The sequence below is a fragment of the Podarcis cretensis genome, assembly GCF_951804945.1.
Source record: "Podarcis cretensis genome assembly, chromosome: 1".
NCBI lineage: Eukaryota > Metazoa > Chordata > Lepidosauria > Squamata > Lacertidae > Podarcis > Podarcis cretensis.
The window spans coordinates 60,895,226-60,914,850 of record NC_137170.1 but is presented as its reverse complement, the minus strand read 5'-3'; the positions used below and the strand labels follow the sequence as shown (position 1 = coordinate 60,914,850).

General features: G+C 41.1%; 1 long non-coding RNA gene across 2 annotated transcripts; it reads left to right on the top strand.

Annotated features, from left to right (window-relative positions):
• The first annotated feature begins 219 nt into the window (after positions 1–219).
• On the top strand, positions 220–11,161 carry LOC307224331. 2 transcript variants are annotated; one of them, XR_013842472.1, is made up of 5 exons: positions 220–710; positions 982–1,077; positions 8,488–8,572; positions 9,605–9,745; positions 10,534–11,161. It is a non-coding gene; the product is annotated as an uncharacterized lncRNA (long non-coding RNA). The 2 variants fall into 2 exon arrangements; XR_013842473.1 differs by lacking the exons at positions 220–710; positions 982–1,077 and adding an exon at positions 6,463–6,723.
• Positions 11,162–19,625: the final 8,464 nt, after the last annotated feature.

Here is a 19,625-nt window from a genome sequence, read left to right as displayed (position 1 = left end):
ACGTGTGCTCTGAATGCTAACGTCGGCCTTGTTTAGACTCGCTGCTAACTCAGGGCTGTGATCCACAACTTGGAGAAGTCCAAATTCTTCTCTCTTTTTTTATCCCCCTCCCCGCCCCCCACCTCTCTGCCCCTTCCTCACAGCTTGCACGTAGTAGAAGCAAATTTCTCGCTCTTCCAAGGGAAGGAAATAAACATTCCCAAAGGATTCCCTCTGCCTATTTCATATTTTACCCATATAAGTTAATTATGTGATTGTCTTTTCATTTCCCTCAAGGAAGGCTGCTGTTCTCTGGACTTTATGGAGTTTTTGGGCCAAGGATGAAGATAAGCTGTACTGACAGATGCAATAACTAACAGCAAGACATCCCTACAGGAAACTGGCGCAAACATTAATCGGACCACATGTCCGAGTTGATTAACAGGCTGCATCGTTCGTAATTTAAGTGACTTGTATCTGATTCACACATTTCTTTTCATCCGATGTAGGGAAGTCAGCATGTTAATTTTTAAGGAAGTTTTACTCAGCAACAGTCACTTTTGCCTCTTTAAAATGTGGTGGTCCTTTTCACGTGATGGCCACATCCCCACATGAAGATGGAAGGGGATTGTTGTGTATAGACATCATAGCATCAAAAACACCCATCTGCATCCCTTTCTCCTTCCATTTTTGCTGACAGAGACAGTTTCCTGTCACAACAACCCTATGAGGTAGGTTTGGCTGCCCGAGATCAGTAAACATATAGGTGCATAATTGTTTGAAGCTGAACCTGATTTCCCATATTCAAACCCCAGTTTGTCTGGGTTGTACCACTAGGGACTCAGCTAGGTTGGTAAAGAAAAAGTGTTTTATATGCGTTGTATATACATTATAACCCTGTGACATCAGATGGTGTGGAGCTGTGGAGTTCTATTTTTGCCAACGCCATTTTTCATACAAAGTTTAACGCGTTTAACTGAAATGCATCTTTCTTGTGTCTAGCGATGCAGCCTATGTCTCAAAAAGGCTGATGAAACCTCACTTTAAAAGCTTGAAACCTGGAACACCCCCCTTTTCCGAATAGACTTAACAATTAAGGTAACCTTATATCTTTATCGCAGTTATATGCATCTTAATAATAATAATAATAATAATAATAATAAATTATTTTTACCCCACCCATCTGGCTGGGTTTCCCCAGCCACTCTGGCGCAGCTTCCAACAAAATATTAAAATACAATAGTCCTTCAGATATTAAAAGCTTCCCTAAACAGGGCTGCCTTCAGATGTCTCCTAAAAGTCTGGTAGTTGTTTTTTCCTTTGACATCTGGTGGGAGGGTGTTCCACAGGGCGGCCTACTAGGATGCAGGATACCCATGACTGTTAGGTCCAGTCATGGATGACTCTGGGGTTGCGGCGCTCATCTCGCTTTATTGGCCGAGGGAGCCGGTGTACAGCTTCCGGGTCATGTGGCCAGCATGACTAAGCTGCTTCTGGCGAACCACAGCAGCACATGGAAACGCCGTTTACCTTCCCGCCGGAGCGGTACCTATTTATCTACTTGCACTTTGACGTGCTTTCGAACTGCTAGGTTGGCAGGAGCAGGGACCGAGCAACAGGAGCTCACCCTGTCACGGGGATTTGAACCGCCGTCCTGATCGGCAAGCCCTAGGCCCTGTGGTTTAACCCACAGCGCCACCCGCATCCTGCTTAAGGCTGTAAGCAGTTTTAATTACTGTATTACTGCCCCCCTCTTTCTAGTTCAACCAAAATTTGTTGTGAGCATTCTGTACTGAACTCAGTGAGAATTAGGTGGCAATCCCAATCCCAGTTACCTGGAATTTGGTCATCTGTCATGCATGCTGTAGCTGAGATTCCTGCATTGCAGGGGGTTGAACTAGATGACCCTTGGTGTCCCTTCTACAATTCTATGATTCTATGAATAAGCCCTACAGGATTCAATAGGTTCTACTTATGACATGGTTAGGATTGTGCTGCAAGTGCCCTCAGAGTAGAACTAGGTGTTTCTAGAAAGCAGTGAGTTGTGATGCTACAACTTACGGTACCTAATACACCATTTTTGTGGGCTGCTGGGCCATCAGGATACATCTACAGTCCTCAAAGCTTTATCCCGTTTTTGCCATTAGGCTGCAATTCTGTTCACGCCTACCTGTGAGTAAGTCCCATTTAACACAATGGGGTTTGCTTCCAAGGAGACATATTACAACACAACCCTATGCACATTGACTTAGAAACAAGTCCCATTGATTTCAGTGGCTCTTACTCCAAGGTAAATGGTAAAAAGGCTTACCTTTACCTATGCTGCAGTAACTTTGTTATTTTTGGCCACCTCTGTTACCAGCTTCTTAAAACATCAGGCTGGATACTTGCTGGGCCATCCAGAGGTTTGGTCATTGACAGTCCTGACTACTGTTGTAGCCAAGCCTCACTTCCTTCATATTGTCATTATTTATTACTTATATAGCCCCATGTACATGACCTGGCACTTTTCCATGAGTGAAAGACTGCTCCCTGCCCCAAGGGGCTTACAATCTAGACATATGCACAAGGGAGATAAGAGAGGAAGGGGAAGGAAATGATTTCATTCTCCCCACAGGCAAGTCTTCCCTAATGAATCTTCAGAAGAGTTGGACCTAAATACCTAATCGGCTATGGGCAATGCTCTGATAATTAAGTGAAAGAAAATGTTGAATGTGGCTGTTTGGTTTCAAAATTAGACATGTAATAGAAAGCAATATAAGGAGACTCTTGTTCTTTTGCAGTGTGAAATTCATGCAATGTGCATAATATATTTAACCCTAGAGAGAGGAATGCTAAGTGGATGAATTTTTGTGCTTCTCCAGAATGGATATCCTTCAGGTATCGTGTGTGTGCGTGTGCGTGTGCGCGTGCGTGTGTGCACGCGCACACACACACACACACACACACACAAAATAAGAATTTTAGCATTGTCTTCTTTCATTTATTTATTTATTGGCTTGTCACAATAATATTAAACTTGTCAATACTAAAGACTGAATTAAGGGAGGAGTGGGGTATTTGTAACTGGATCTGTGTGATCACATCCTTTCCTCCTCCCATAATACCTTCTCTTGAATCTTGCTTCACTTCTCTCACTTAAAACAGAGTGAGGAGGAACTGTAGAGAGCTGGTTATATCTTTGATCAGTGTTTTCTCTGTCTCTCTGAATCATTAGGTCATCTCCTCATTTTCTCTGTAGAATCCTTGATTTGTATGGTGTTTCAGCATGCGGGCATTTTTTTGTTAAGATCGTGGCCTGATGATCACTTCCTTCCTTTACAAAATTGTCTTTTTTTAAAAAAAGAAAAGAAAACGCTTAAATAAAAGGGTAATTCTTTTCTTCCTCTTGCAGCAACAGCTCTTTCCTTCTTATGAAAAATAAAATGTCCCATAGTCAGAGATTATTTTCAAAATGCTTATTTTGGCCTCTTTACAAGCCAAATACATCATCCTGCTGTAAACGCTTCTCTTCAGACTTCTAATCAGTTTAAGGTAGTCTTATTCATATGCTATGGCTAGTACCTTGCCTTCTTAATTTTTACAAAAGTGTGTTTGTCACATTGTAAACCTGTGAATGCAGTCTGATGCAGAGTTCTTTCTTTCTTTCTTTCTTTCTTTCTTTCTTTCTTTCTTTCTTTCTTTCTTTCTTCCCTTAGACTGCCAAGTATCTGAAATAACTGCAATCAGAAAGTTGCTTTCGTCTGTAAGGCGATACAGTTACTTTTCACCTCCTTGACTGATTTTGTATGTTCTCAAAGGGAATGAGGAAAACTCATTCAGGTATACTGTTTTTCCAAAAAACGCAACAGAACATGCTTCCTGCTTCCTGACAGCATTCCTGGTTAACAGCTTGATCAGCCAGAACAAAGTTACATATCAGTTTTCAGTGGAGCTTGCTGAAATGGACTTTCTTTCCTTCCTCTCTGCCCTCCTTTCCATGTTCAAAGAAATCGTAAACATAATCTAGATAGACCATTAATACTAAATAAAAGATCAGAAATGGGTGGTGCATTAATTCCCTAAAGGATATTATTATTGTTATTATTATTATTATTATTACCCCCAACCTTCACACTAAGGTCCCAGGGCAGGTTACAACAATTTAAACCACAACATTAAAAGCAGTTTTTAAAAACGTACAATTACAGAAAAAAGCAATTACAAGAAATAGGGTAGGTCCTGAAAATATACAGGGGAGGTGTTTCACAACTTAGGGGTTGTCACAGAGAACAGCCTCTCCCATCCCACCCGCAAACTTCTGAGGGTGGTGGAACTACCAACACGACTGATTTCAACTCCCAATATGTTGTCTTTCATGTATTTAGGACTTTAAATACCTTGAACTGGGCTTGGAAATGAACTATCAACCAATGCAGCTGTTTTAAAATGGGGGTTAGATGTGATCTAAATGGAACTCCAGCCAGTAATTTGGCGGCTGTATTTTGGATCAACTGAAATCTACTTTACAGTCAAAACAGTCTCAGGCATGAGCCTGAGATGGACCAAGCAGAGGGCATATCTGTCCCCATTTCTGGTCGGAGAGAGAAAGAGAGAGAGAGAGAGAGAGAGAGAGAGAGAGAGAGAGAGGAGAAATACTTCTTTGATTCTTCCTACTCAAGAGACATGGGGAAATGATATCACATAGAACCCTCTCTATCAATTACCGTATTTTTTGCACCATAACACTTTTTTCCTCCTAAAAAGTAAGGGGAAATGTCTGTGCGTGTTATGGAGGGAATGCCTACGGGTGGCATGCCTACGGATTTTCCTCCTCTAAAAACTACATGCGTGTTATGGTCGGGTGCGTGTTATAGAGCGAAAAATACAGTACATTTCTATGGTCTGAGTCTCTGCCAACAGCAATACAGCTCTGTGGTCATCAGCACCAAAACATACTAAAAAGCAAGAAAATGCATTGTTGGATTTGACTATAATCTCCCACACTGGATGGCGTTGCACTCCTCTGAAGAAACAGGTATATAGGCTGGGAGTATGCCTTCATCTATCATTGCCACTGGATTGGTTTTTATCGGCTTTGGCTGGTATGCCAGCTCTGACTGTTGCTGGATAGAGATAACTTTGCTACAGTGCCCCATGCCCAGGTCACCTTGTAACGAGGATCATTGCAATGTGATCTATGTGGGGCTCCCCTTACACTGGTTTTGAAGTTGCAGCTACTGAAGAATGCAACCCTTTCCCATTTTGACTCCCAAATTGTTCCCTTCCCAAAATTGTTTCCCCTTCCTCCTCCCCCTTTCAATACTCCCCTTTTCACCCTGTAGGTATGAGGGCAAAGAGCTGCATCTGAGGTCTCTTCTCCTCTGTCACCACTCCTACCTTTATGGGCCAACAGCCAGGTGGACTACCTTCTGGTGCCTGTCATGTTGAAAACCAACTCTGGGTCTGAGGCCTATTAAAATACCTCTTCAAACTCAGAACCGGTTCCAAATTAGTTTTTGGAATTCTAGTACATGGCACCTGGGCATTCTATTAAAATGTTTTATTCCATAGTCAAGTAAGTGCTAGACGTCTACTGTGAGATAATTGGCTGATTAGTTCAAATAATATTTGCCTTCCCGCCCCCCTGCTTTTTGACAGTTATACTGGCCAACCCACAACAAGAAGAATCCCTTGGCATAGTCTGGATGTAGCAATTAGTCACTCTATATCTTGACCAGCCTTCCTAGTATGCTTTTCTTTTCCCATCAAAGCATATAGCTCCCTCAACCTTAAATGCTTTGAAACTGAATGCTGTGACTCCTTCTCTGATTAGTCCCATTTTTCATTTCCAGTCCCTGCTGTCTTTTCTCTCAAGCAAGCTACTATTCCTTCATGTCCCTCTAAGTCCTTTGCCTGCTCTGTAATTTCCCTTCAACCTTCTTAATTCTAGGTTTCCTGTCCCTTAGCTTTGCTACATCCCGGGACCACCTCTCAGTCCTCAGCCTCCCTCACTGGGGGACTTTAATCCCAGCCATCTTGACAGCATTCCCTTCCTTCACAGAAATAAATGGAATGAAGGCTGATGCACTCCTGAAGCAACTGAACAGTCCTTGCCACCACACCAGCTCAGAATTGATGTCACAGGTTTGATCAGCATCCCACACAATATGATGCAAATTTGATTAAAATGCAAGGACGATATTAAAATGAACTCTTTTTTTTAATCTGAGGTTGAGGGGGAAGCTACTCTTGCATAGTTTCTCCTCTAGTTTCTATCAATGCTTCCCTGTTCTCTCAGTACTTTTGTGACATTTTTCGTTGCCGAAGAGTAAGTAAGAGGCATGTGGTTTGTGTCCTTCTCGGCACAATGTAACATTGAAAGAACTTGGAGCATGCATACAATCACAAGGTCTTGAAACAGTTGTTTACTTTGTCAACATTTCAGATTTAGCCCTTTAAAGATAAAACTCCTTGATTTGGCTTTTAACAGGACTCCTCTAAAAGGCTGTATTGTTTTCACTTCATTGTACAGGGAATTGTGGGACCTTAGGTAAATACATTGAAAAGAGATGCCTTTACCTTTCCAGTCTGATAAATGTAGGAAACCTGTGATGCTAAGGGATAAGCACTGGTGATCTCTGGGTTTTTTTAATTTAAAAAATCTTTAAAAGAAAACTTCGAGACCTCTGTATTAGTCAAAAGGCCCTTGCTAGGTTTGTGTTGCTGCCTTTTCCACCCTCTCTGAATATGAGACTAATAAGAGTAAGTTAAGTATCCTATTTCCTTATTCTTTTAATTTTGTGTTAAGATATAATTTTCACCATCTTCATACGTTATTTATTTCCTATAGTGGTTAGCTTGTGGTGATGGTTAGGATGTTTTAATTGTCATTTTCTTATGAGCTGTAAGCACCCTGAAGGTAATTTAAATGAGGCGGAAAGGCAGAATGTAAGTATTTCAATACAAAGAAGGAAAATAAATTTGTAACACACACACACACACAATTTTACGGACTAGAACCTATTGCAGTTGATACCGAACATAATCCTTGTTTACTGTTGATATTGAATGTCAGTAATTTTTGTTTGCAAATTGAAGGCCACCTAAAATGTAATTATTATTTTTCTGATTAGTTGTTCAAGTATCTTCCTCCTGAATGCAAGGTCATGAAGATCAAAAATACTGAATCTGGTTGTTATTTTTTTTAAAAAAAGCATATAATCAAGATACTATGACAATATATTAGTTATGAGTATATCACCATTTTTCACAGAGGTGTATACGACATACATTGACCACAGTCCCATTGTAGTCAAGGAGATCTAGTTATACATAACAACTGGTGGTCTGGAATGGGGGCGACATGCAGCCCCATTTGCATCAAAAGATGCACTCAGCCAGTTCGATAGGATAAGCATAATAATGTTCACAGTCCATCCAGATGAAGATACACATTCAAATCAGCTGTGCACGCGGATCTGCCTTACTGGATCTGGACAAAGATGTACAGCATGGGGCTTCCCATCCCATGAATCTCCCAGTGTGTGCATTTCCCATCTCATACACGGAGCTAAAATTACCATAGTATATTGGGAATATTTCTTTCTTATGGTGAAGCAGAGGAAGGATCTTCAATTCCAGAAGAGGGAGGTGTGAGGCAAAAGTCAATGCTGGACATTAAGGTTGCAACCCTATACACTTGGGAGGAAATCCATTGTACTTAATGAGATTTTCTTCTGCGTAGACATGCATGGGACTGTGGTGCAAAAGCCATAGAATATACCCCCCCCCAGAAAAGTAACTTGATCCATTACTGTAAAACGCTACCTGTTATAATCCGTCCCCCAGGATAATTGTGAATAATGAGGTCAACACTGATATGTTATAAGAAGAATTTATCCTGACACAGAAATAGAGAACTAATACAATTCTCATCTGATCCCCATTAAGCACAATGTGTTTGTTGTGTTTATTGCATCTAGGGATCCCCTTCCCCTCAACTGGGCCACTAGCCACACAAAACAGAGGCTTAAATCGAACCCAGAATTAAGTTTGCATAACTCTGTTGGCTTAAGTACCCTCATTCTGGGTTAGATATAGACTAAAGTGCAGCGGTTGGAATAAACCTGTTTGGTTTAATGAAGTTCACTGAACTAGTTCAAAAATCTCTGAACTACACCTGAAAATAGTTCCCATTATTGCTGGATGAGTTAAAGATGAATTAAGGATTATTTTGGGGTGGAACTTTGAATGGTTTCTAGTTAATCTTCATGTTCATTCCCCTTTTCCACCCCTTGCCTCCAGTAGGAGGCCTGGAAGCTTTCATATATATTTTTTTAAGTGTCAGTTGAAAGTTAGAAAACAAAACATGGAGGCAACATTATGTGTCTTATTAGGCAGATATGGAGGTATTGCTGTTGCTATGGTCACTCAGTCACCAAAATCACTGTTGCTAAGCAAAGAAAGAAGGAATATGAGGCATTTCCAGTATCTTCTCTGCTGAAGAGATTCATTTTCTTCCAACAGGGGAAGCTTGCAGTGTGAAGTACAGGTAAAATAACAAAGTGAACGCTGTCTTGTGCCTGCTGTGTAGCAGGCAGAAATTAAACAGGTAAGCCTTTTCCAAGATAGAAATAAAATTATGGGGAAAGACAATTCTGTCTTTTAGACATCTTATTACTTGTGTGTAGCCCCTGATTTACTTTTGGACCCTATACTTCAGTGTATCATATTCTGAATGCTGATTTCCCACCTCCAAAGAATTAGTCTTTCATGAACTAAAAAGTCCATTTGGATGAACTTGAACCAAACTAGTTTGTTTTATAAAAGTACGAGCTTTAACTTGAACTAGTTCCTTTTGGGACAGGATGAATTAGAACCTTTTATAAATGAGTTTTCTAAGTACTGCTAAAGTGTGACTAGTACTGGACTGGTGGCTATAGATTATTGTACTTCCATAAAATTGTAATATGTATTGACTTTTTTTCTTGTATGTTACATCATTCTGAAACTTTATTGTAGAGATCTGAGTAATAAAATTGTATATGTAAATAAATATGATTTATTTATAATTTGATCCCATGCTTCTTAAACTCAAAGCAGTTACAACCACCCAAAATTGCCAAGACCAAAACATTATTTGAAACCAGTACATATTGCATATGAAACGAAACACCAAAATGAATACAACTTCTTTGGAAACCTTGATGAAACTGAGAGGATTTACAACCCATGTGAAAGGGCAGTGGAGATGAATCTTCCTTACCTCTTGAGAAGCTCCAGGCCTGTGCGGGGGGCGAGAATGGGACGGGACGGGCAGCTGGGTACACTTGCCCCAGGCCTTGGAGGGTTAAGCTGGCCAGGGGGTCCCATCAGAGACCCTCTGCTTTTTTGTTTGCGTTTATAACTTTATTAAAACAAGACCCCTGTACTGGTCCTCAGACAAGCTCTACACGGGCCTGGGAGGTTTCATGGCTTGGGGCTCCAGTTAAAATGCTCAGTCTTTAGCTGATGATATCTGAACCTGTCAAAATGACAGTGTAAACAACAGGCCCAGCCGACTTGACCTCAGTTTATGAGTTTGGTTATGAGTTTGGTCAATATGTGAAGAAAAGATTTACTCCAACCATATGTTTTAATGCAGGGATGAGAAACCTGTATCCCTCAAGGTAAGCCATTGGACTCCCATCAGTCCCAGCGAGCAGAGTCTCCAGTCAGCATGGCCAATGATCAAAGCTGACAGCAATTGCACTCCTGCAACTTCTGAAGGTTCTCCATCCCTGATGTAAGGGCAATTTTTATAAGAATATATATATATATATATATATATATATATATATATAAAATCAGAGTTAGGTAACTAGTGACCTTTGGTCCTGACAGGGACCAAAAGGCACCTTGTTTGGAGTAGAGGACTACAATAAACCAAAGTCGTATCCCTCAGCTCCATTGCTTTCAAGGAATTGAAACTTCAATGGGCCAAGTAGCTGTATCATACCCTACCATGGCAGACCAACTAAGGCAATAACTACGGTTCAGTCTGCCTCTGCCTCAATATCTAGTTTCCCATGAACCCAACCTGTTTTATTTTCTTGAAAGCACAGTAGCTGAGTCTCATTTGCACTGGTCTACAGTAGGGCTTTTGCAAAGTCCCCCTCCTATTTATCTTCACCAATAGTTAGCAAAATCAAGCCCCACAAAGCTTCGTTTTCCTATTTCACTTTGCTACAAATAACAATGCCCCTAACACAGAGAAGCAAAGACCAGCCTTCCAAGAACTCCTTTTCTTGTACAGTTTTTGTAACTCTGAGCTTTGCTATAACAAACAGTCTTTTCTGTCACATCTGCTTAACATACTGACCGAAACAGTCTCCCAAAGAGAAAGTGAGCATTTCCCTCCCCACCACACCACCACCGGCCGCCTTCTTCCTCGCTATGAGATTGACTCTCATGGGTGCTTTTGCATGCGGCCCTGGACTAATTGATGAGCAATGCATTTTGGGAAGTTTCTGTGCTCTGATTTGCTTTCCCCCTTCTTCTCCCTCCCTCCTTTTTCCTTTTTAATTTGTCTAGGAAAGGAAAAGAAAAAGCCCCTCCAGTGTTGTTTCCTGCAAAGAGCCCGTTGGACAGCGCGGGGGCTCTTGAAGTGATAGCTAATTGGCAAAAGAAAGGCCCCAATTGTCTTGAGGGGACTGGAAAGTGCCGCGTGTGCTTCTGAAAAAGACTAGGGAGAAGGTGCCCGGTTTCGCTAAGCAGCTGCTGTTGGAGATGTTTGGAGATTACATCAGCATTGGGAAAAAAGAGGCTGGAGAGAGAGAGAGAGAGAGAGAGAGAGAGAGAGAGAGAGAGAGAGTCAGTCTAACTTCACAGGGTGTGTGAGAGAGAGTTTATGGAGGCTCCCCCCCCCTTCTTCCCCTTCCAAAGACCTTCTGACAATAATGTCATTGTCAATATAAGAGTTGTTAATTCTTTATGAATAGTACATGGGGCCTCTTGACTAAATAGTACATGTCCCAAATCTGTCAGCTGGACTCTTCCTTCACATGCTAGTGAGATCACTTTGATTGGAATGTTACAGGAATGGCTCCATCCGCCACACAGCCCTGAATACGACATTATATAATTAGATCTCCCAGAGCAGTGATAGTAGTAGGATTAGTATCCCTCCCCCTACCCCGTTACCTCATTATTATAGCTTAAATATGGGATCAGGCCCTTTGATGATTTTAGTGGTTGTAATTATATTAACGCGATTCATTTTATGGTCCTGTTTCAGCGCTTATTTAGATTACAAACTGTCCCGTAGGTTTCCTGAAAAGAGGAAGGACTCTTGAAAGAGCTCATATGCATTTTCAATGAACAAATGGTGCCTTACTGGACAATGTCATAGAACAGGACACTCTTTTTTTTTTTTTTTTTTTAAAAAACTTTTCAAAGGGGCTAGTTAATGATTCTTTTCTTCATAGGGTCAACTGAGTTTAGGGTCCATTTGTTTAAATAGGCCTAGATTATAATAAGCCGTGAATTGCAAAGTAGTCCAGTCAACTGGTGTTCATGAAGTTGTTGCTGGAACAGACCTGTAGCCATTTGCCTCCTAAGTATTTGGATAGGCTGAATGCAATCTTATTGAATCCAGGCAGCCAATTGGACAATTCCACTGTCTTGACAAAGTGAGATGACTTCCTTCCTGTTGCACAAGTTGCTGACCTGCTGCCTGAGTCTACAACAGCTGCCTATATGCAAAGACTCACCCATACCAACTTGAATCAGGATGATCAGCATCCCTCTGAAGCACTGATGTAAATAGTTGCTTCTAAAAAAACAAGATGGACATGTTTGGAAGTGATTGTTTAGATCTCAACATTCTAAATGGATCTGGGCTTTGAAGACATGCCACTCGAAAACTGTTTAATTAAAATGAACCTCAATAGTGACTGTGAATAAATGGCTTGGCTTGCTGTATATACTTCTTTTCCTTCCTCATTTGCAGGGATTCAGAAGTTGACTAAGTGGTACAATACCAATGAAGTGATCTTGGTCTGAGTTAAACCATTGGTCCATCCAGCCCAGGACTGCTTATTCTGACCTGCAATGGCTCCCCAAGTCTTTAGGGCAAAGGTCTTGCCCAGTTCTGCTAACTAAAACTAAAATATCAATCTCTGGAAAACTGATACATTGAATTCAACAAGGCTCCTTTCTGAGTAGACATGGTTAGGATTTTGCTGTTAGATCCTTTGATATGCCGGTGCTAAGATCTGGGATTTTCTGCATGCAGAGCTTTATCATCTATATATTTGATAGATGTTGCCAGTATGCATCCACAGATGTCCACTGCATGGATGCTGCCATGATGCAGAGCCTGCTGGATATTCTTTGCAGACCACCAAGAGCAACATCCATTTCTTACAGAAAGGTGTAGTGACATATTGGGGGGCCTAAAATTGCAGCCCTGTTTCTCTGTCAACATAGCAAGGCCCTACACATGAGTAACTCATGAATAAGGTTCTGGTCATTGACTGCCTAAGACAGGCATAGGCAAACTCGGCCCTCCAGGTGTTTTGGGACTACAACTCCCATCATCCCTAGCTAACAGGACCAGTGTTTAGGGATGATGGGAATTGTCTCAAAACATCTGGAGGGCCAAGTTTGCCCGTGCCTGGCCTAAGAGGAAAAGATAGGAAGCTGTCTTATACTGAGTTACACCATAGGTTCATCTAGCTCAGCTGGCAGTGCTGTACTGGGTTTCAGGTGAGGGTATATTTTAGTTCTACCTGCAGATAGTGGAGACTGAACCTGCAACCTTTTGCATGCAAAGCAGGTGATTTAACTGCTGTGCTAAATGGTTCTTCATCTTCTAAGATTCTCTGCCCTAGTTACAGTTTTTGAATTGGCCCTACTCCTGTTATTCTTATTCTTATTCTCTGCCTTTTCCCTGACAGAGACTCAAGGCGGCTCCTACTTTTGCCTTCTTAGCCTGTTTCTCAGGGCTCACTCAGAGCTGTCTGATACTCTCCTTCCCTTATTCCCCAAGGGCATTTCTTTCTCTAGGTTAGACTTACCCTAGAGAGTTCTATCATTTCCCCCTTGATTCAGAAAAAAAAGACAACCACATACCTGCCTCACAAGTGAGTTGTGCCCATCAAAAAATATCTTCAGGGTGGCTCCCTACCAAAAAATAAAATAATAAAAATAAAATAAAATACTATATATAATAATTAAAAGAAGCAACAAACAATTAAAGAGAGCAGCAACAGCAGATCTTCCTTGCTCCATCAATTTGTCAGAGACAAAAAAGATGTTAAAATGATTTTTAAAATATTGAAAGGCACAAAAAAGAAGAAGTAGTTGCTTGGCATTGAAAATACAGTGATTTAGGGGGCACTTGGAGAATAGTCTCTGATGATGATTTTGGGGTATGGTTAGGTACCATTCGGTACTGAGATAGGACTTTATAGGTCAAGACCAGGACTATGAATTGGACCCAGAAATGAATTGCAAGCCAGTTCAGGTTGAGAAACTTATAATGTCACATATTTTGGTTTCGATAGTCATCCATGAATGGTTTGATATCCAAACCTTGCTTAGAATCCCTTTCCCAATGTCTGGCACAGAAGATACTCTGTCTGATTTGTAGCTGTTGTCTCTGTCTGACCTTGATTTTCTGGCAGAGAAGCATATGTACTTGCATTAAAAAATACCATTCAGATAAGAAAATGAACAATAGAGCTCCATGAAATTTCCTAATCGCAGACTATGGTGTTACATAACAGAGTAGCAAGGCATGCAAGACTCATCCTGAGCCATGGCAGCAAATTCCCACATTGGCAAAACAAATATTTGATATGCCATAAATCTCATGGAATGCAGTTTGTGTGACAAATGGCCCTAGGATTTAGTTATCTACTGTTTTTTTAAATAAAATAAAATAAAATAAAAAATAAACTAAGTCCCATTGAGCTCAATAAATTGTATTCAATGCTAGCTCCAACCAGAGTAAACCCATTGAAACAGACATGACTAACTTGGATCCATTAATTTCAATGGAGCCACTCTGAGCAGAACTGAGACACATTAGCACTAATAAGAAACTAACACTGTATATACAAAGCTGACAATTACAGGAGCAGTGCAGATAACAACCTTTGATATGCCAAATTTCTCCCATCAATGCAGACAGGTAAGTTTGTGCACTGGGTCCAGCTTGTGCATGAAGTCCCACCAAATGGCTTAAAAGTGTTCTGGGTTGTCTGTGCCAGTGGAAACTTTTAAATGATTTGTATATATATATATTTAATTACAGTTGCCCACTCATTCTTATACCAGAGCATGATTTGCTAATCCTTTATGCCTTTCCATTTTCATGCAATTGAAATATGAGTTTCAGTCAGCATCTATGTTACTAAATCCTTCGTGAATGGAATACCCACAAGCCCATCCCATAAATACAACACAGCAATCAGTTTTACAGACATTAGATATTTCTTTATAGACATCAGACCAACATTTGGGCATTCCCACCATAAATGGTGGAATATACCTTTACCTCTACATCAGCATCAGCAATTTGGTGAGAGTCCCTGATGTCATTCGGGAAAGTTGCACCACTGTGCAGTGCCCCTGTGGGTGACTTTGAATGTACTCTCCCTTCTGTATGCTGAAGCTGACCAATACAGTCTAGATAACCATAGTTTATGCCACCTCTTTTCAGTTATATTCATCTGTACAGTGGTACCTTAGGTTACAGATGCTTCAGGTTACAGATGTTTCAGGTTACAGACTCCGCTAACAGAAATAGTACCTCGGGTTAAGAACTTTGCTTCAGGATGAGAACAGAAATTGCGTGGCGGTAGCACAGCAGCAGTGAGAGGCCCCATTAGCTAAAGTGGTACCTCAGGTTAAGAACAGTTTCAGATTAAGAACGGACCTCCAGAACGAATTAAGTTCTTAACCCGAGGTACCACTGTATATCCATTTCCCAAACACTTTAAAGGCCTAATAAAGGCCCTGCGAAAACTTCCAAAAGTTTACCTTTGGGAGCTGACACCAGCCCCTTCCATTGATTTAGGAAGAAAGCCTTGAATCCAGTGACAGTCCTAGATGCTTCGGCTTTTATGGATTGGCTGGCTAGAAGATAATGGAAATGGCGTGTTTGCAAACAGATTAGAACCATTGTCTCCATGGTATGTTATCGTTGGTGTAAGGTCATTTACCTGTGCCGTTAGTGCAGACGTACCATAATCTAAATAACTATTTAAGAGCATAACAAGAGCCTGCTGGATCAGGCCAATGGCCCATCTAGTCCAGCATCCTGTTCTCACAATGGCTGAACAGTTGCCTATGAGAAACCAGCTAGCAGGATTCGAGCACAAGAGCACTTTCCCCTCCTGTGGTTTCCATCAACTGGTAGCATTCCCTTCCCTGGATGAGATGGAATTGTGCATCTGGTCAACCTCTGGATGGTGACCCAATGGCAGCCGTGGTGAACCTAGACATAATCTTTGTATCCTCCCATCCCTTTGAGAATTCCTGGAGAACAGGCGAAGTCCCGGCAGACTGGAGGAGGGCAAATGTTGTCCCTATTTTCAAAAAGGGGGAAAGAGAGGACCCAAATAATTACTGCCCAGTCAGTCTGACATCAATACCAGGGAAGATTCTGGAGCAGATCATTAAGCAAACAGTCTGTGAGCACCTAGAAAAGAATACTGTGATCACCAATAGTCAGCATGGATTTCTGAAAAATAAGTCATGTCAGACTAACCTGATCTCGTTTTTTGACAGAATTACAAGACTGGTAGATGAAGGGAACGCAGTGGATGTAGCCTACCTTGATTTCAGCAAGGCATTTGACAAGGTGCCCCATGATATTCTTGTAAAGAAGCTGGTAAAATGCGGTCTTGACTATGCTACCACTCAGTGGATTTGTAACTGGCTGACTGACCGAACCCAAAGGGTGCTCATCAATGGTTCCTCTTCATCCTGGAGAAGAGTGACTAGTGGGGTGCCACAGGGTTCTGTCTTGGGCCTGGTCTTATTCAACATCTTTATCAACGACTTGGATGATGGACTCAAGGGCATCCTGATCAAATTTGCAGATGACACCAAACTGGGAGGGGTGGCTAACACCCCAGAGGACAGGATCACACTTCAAAACAACCTTGACAGATTAGAGAACTGGGCCAAAATAAACAAGATGAATTTTAACAGGGAGAAATGTAAAGCATTGCACTTGGGCAAAAAAAATGAGAGGCACAAATACAAGATGGGTGACACCTGGCTTGAGAGCAGTACATGTGAAAATGATCTAGGAGTCTTGGTTGACCACAAACTTGACATGAGCCAACAGTGTGACGCGGCTGCTAAAAAAGCCAATGCAATTCTGGGCTGCATCAATAGGAGTATAGCATCTAGATCAAGGGAAGTAATAGTGCCACTGTATTCTGCTCTGGTCAGACCTCACCTGGAGTACTGTGTCCAGTTCTGGGCACCACAGTTCAAGAAGGACACTGACAAACTGGAACGTGTCCAGAGGAGGGCAACCAAAATGGTCAAAGGCCTGGAAACGATGCCTTATGAGGAACGGCTAAGGGAGCTGGGTATGTTTAGCCTGGAGAAGAGGAGGTTAAGGGGTGATATGATAGCCATGTTCAAATATATAAAAGGATGTCACATAGAGGAGGGAGAAAGGTTGTTTTCTGCTGCTCCAGAGAAGCGGACACGGAGTAATGGCTCCAAACTACAAGAAAGAAGATTCCACCTAAACATTAGGAAGAACTTCCTGACAGTAAGAGCTGTTCGACAGTGGAATTTGCTGCCAAGGAGTGTGGTGGAGTCTCCTTCTTTGGAGGTCTTTAAGCAGAGGCTTGACAACCATATGTCAGGAGTGCTCTGATGGTGTTTCCTGCTTGGCAGGGGGTTGGACTCGATGGCCCTTGTGGTCTCTTCCAACTCTATGATTCTATGACTCTATTCTATGATTCACTATTTACTCTTCCCTGCTAAAGATTGTGCTGATATCATTTAACTTTCCATATACCCCCTAATGAACAGCAAACAGATAGCTCAAACCATGTAGAAATATGAATTTCATTGTAGATATTTCTATTTTGTCATTTGTTCTAAGACTCTGAAAAATGCGAGCTGGAAGAGTACATTATTGTAAAAATAAACTTATTTTCAAATGCACAGATTTTATAATGTCCTTAAAATTGGCATTAAGCGCCTAAGGTAAAAGGTAACAAAGCCATGAACTTATACTCTAGTGAGCAAGTTGTTATTATTGATTAAAAGAAATCTACAACTTTATTTACAATGCCATCACAATGGCATGCTCTTAAACAATTAGTGTCAAACCAAGTTACTGAGTGTTCAGCGGGGCTTCCATAAACAGAACTGGCGATGCAACAGTGCAACAGGTGGCTCAATTACTTTAGGTCTGTCCATTACAACCAACCAACAGCAAAGAGAGGCTGAAGATATTAGAGTGGGGGGTGCAATTATGTTGACTCATAGAAGGAATCTGAACAGCTGGGGGCCTAGTGTCTTGTCTGCCAACTGCATACAATAAACTCCCCGTCACAAATGAGAGCTTAAGGGGAAATGCTGTAACTGACAAGAGCTGCTAACATATATGAGAAGTGCTTTTAATTCGGATATTGTCTCAGAAACTTGGAGCAGAGAAGTAGATGCTGTTACCCAACCAATGAAAGACCATTGTCTGCAATGTTTCTTCTTCTTTAATATTTGTTATATCTAATACTTTTAATATAGAGACATAAAATTGTTCTCTCTCTCTCATGCACACATGCACACACTTTATATTTTAAGGAATGTGTTCTTACTTTATTCCAATTCTCCAGCAGTTGTGAAGGCATTGGGATCTTTTTGGATGCATGGCGTCTCTGAGGCGAGTCTAGATCCACATTCTCTGAAGCGGATTTGTTATTAGTTCCTTATGGGATAAAATATCTAGTAACATGCACTTAGTGGGGAATACAATTCGTTCTTTTTCAAAATATTTAAAAGTGCTATTTTCCATCTTAAGTGCATTGATTTCAATAGGCATACGTAGGCAGATGTAGCCAAGACTGTAACCTCCATATGTTGATGGACTACATCTCCCATTAGCCCCAGTCAGCATGGCAATTTGGCAAGGATGATGGGATATGTAGTCCAACAACATTGAGTGAGGTACTACAAATCAGGCATCCCAGGTTTAATGCACGGTAATGTGTGAAAAGCATAAATGCAACAATTCGATCCTTTCAGTGTTTACACATAATGTGCAAAATTGCTTTTGATTGAGGCAATTGCTTTATGGTTCACAGTAGCCACTTTTCCCAGTAAAATCTCAATTTATAATGCAAGTAACAACAACAAAAATTACTGTGGATTATGACCAAACGTATTGTGAACTTTGAAAGCACATAAATGAATGAACTCACTCTCCGGAAGACATGCAGAAGCAGTCAAAAAGGTGAATTCCAGATAAGGGATCATTAGGGAAAGGATTGAACATAAAATCTCAAATACCATGAGTCTATTACACAACTCAATGGAGCGACTGCACTTGGAACACTGTGTCCAGTTCTGGCTGCCTCACTCCGAAAATGATACGGTAGAGCTGAAAAGGTTTCAGAATATGGTAACCAAAATGATCACGGGGCTTGAGCAACTCCCCAAGCAAAGGTTACAACATCAGGAGACTGTTAGTTTAGAAGAAAAAGGTCAGCAAGGACTTACTAAGGAGGGACACAATAGAGATGCCTAAGGTTTCACATGGAAAAAGTCAATAGAGAAAATATTTTATTCTCCTGCAAACCTAGAACTCAGGGTTATCGAATGAAACTGAATGTTGGAAGATTCAGGACAGACAAAATGAAGCACTTCTTCACACAGTGCATAAACTATGACATTTGCCTCTGCAAGAGGTAGTAGTGGCCACCAGTTCCGATAGCATTAAAAGAGGATTAGACAAACTGCTAGGATAAGGGTATCACTGGCAACTAGCCAAAGTGACTAGGTTCTGCCTCACATGCAGGTACAAGAAAACATAAAATACTATAAAAATGACACAAAATAATCATTAAAATGTCTGAATAATTGAAAATTACCGTATTTTTTTGCTCTGTAAGACCCACTTTTTCCCTCCTAAAAAGTAAGGGGAAATGTGTGTGCGTGTTATGGAGCGAATGCAGGCTGCACAGCTATCCCAGAAGCCAGAACAGCAAGAGAGATCGCTGCTTTCACTGCGCAGCAATCCCTCTTGCTGTTCTGGCTTCTGAGATTCAGAATATTTTTTCCCCTTGTTTTTCTCCTCCAAAAACTAGGTGCGTCTTGTGGTCTGGTGCATCTTATAGAGCAAAAAATATGGTACTAGCCTGCCTTACATTCACATATCCTTTCTTCTTCTTCTATGGACTCTTTTTAATTTTTTAATTTTAAAGCACGAACTCTGTATTCTTTAACAATCACCTGTGGAATCGCTAGGACTAGTGTAACATTCTGAACCTCATTTTTTCTCAAAAGCTTCTTAGAGAGCTCTCTGTTTATCATCTGGCTAGCTATGGATGAAGGGGGTTACAGAGGAATGTGGTAAAATCCAACGGACCGTGAAGAGTTCTCAGTACTGCTTCTATATTTGCTAATGGGTTTTCCTTATGTAAGGA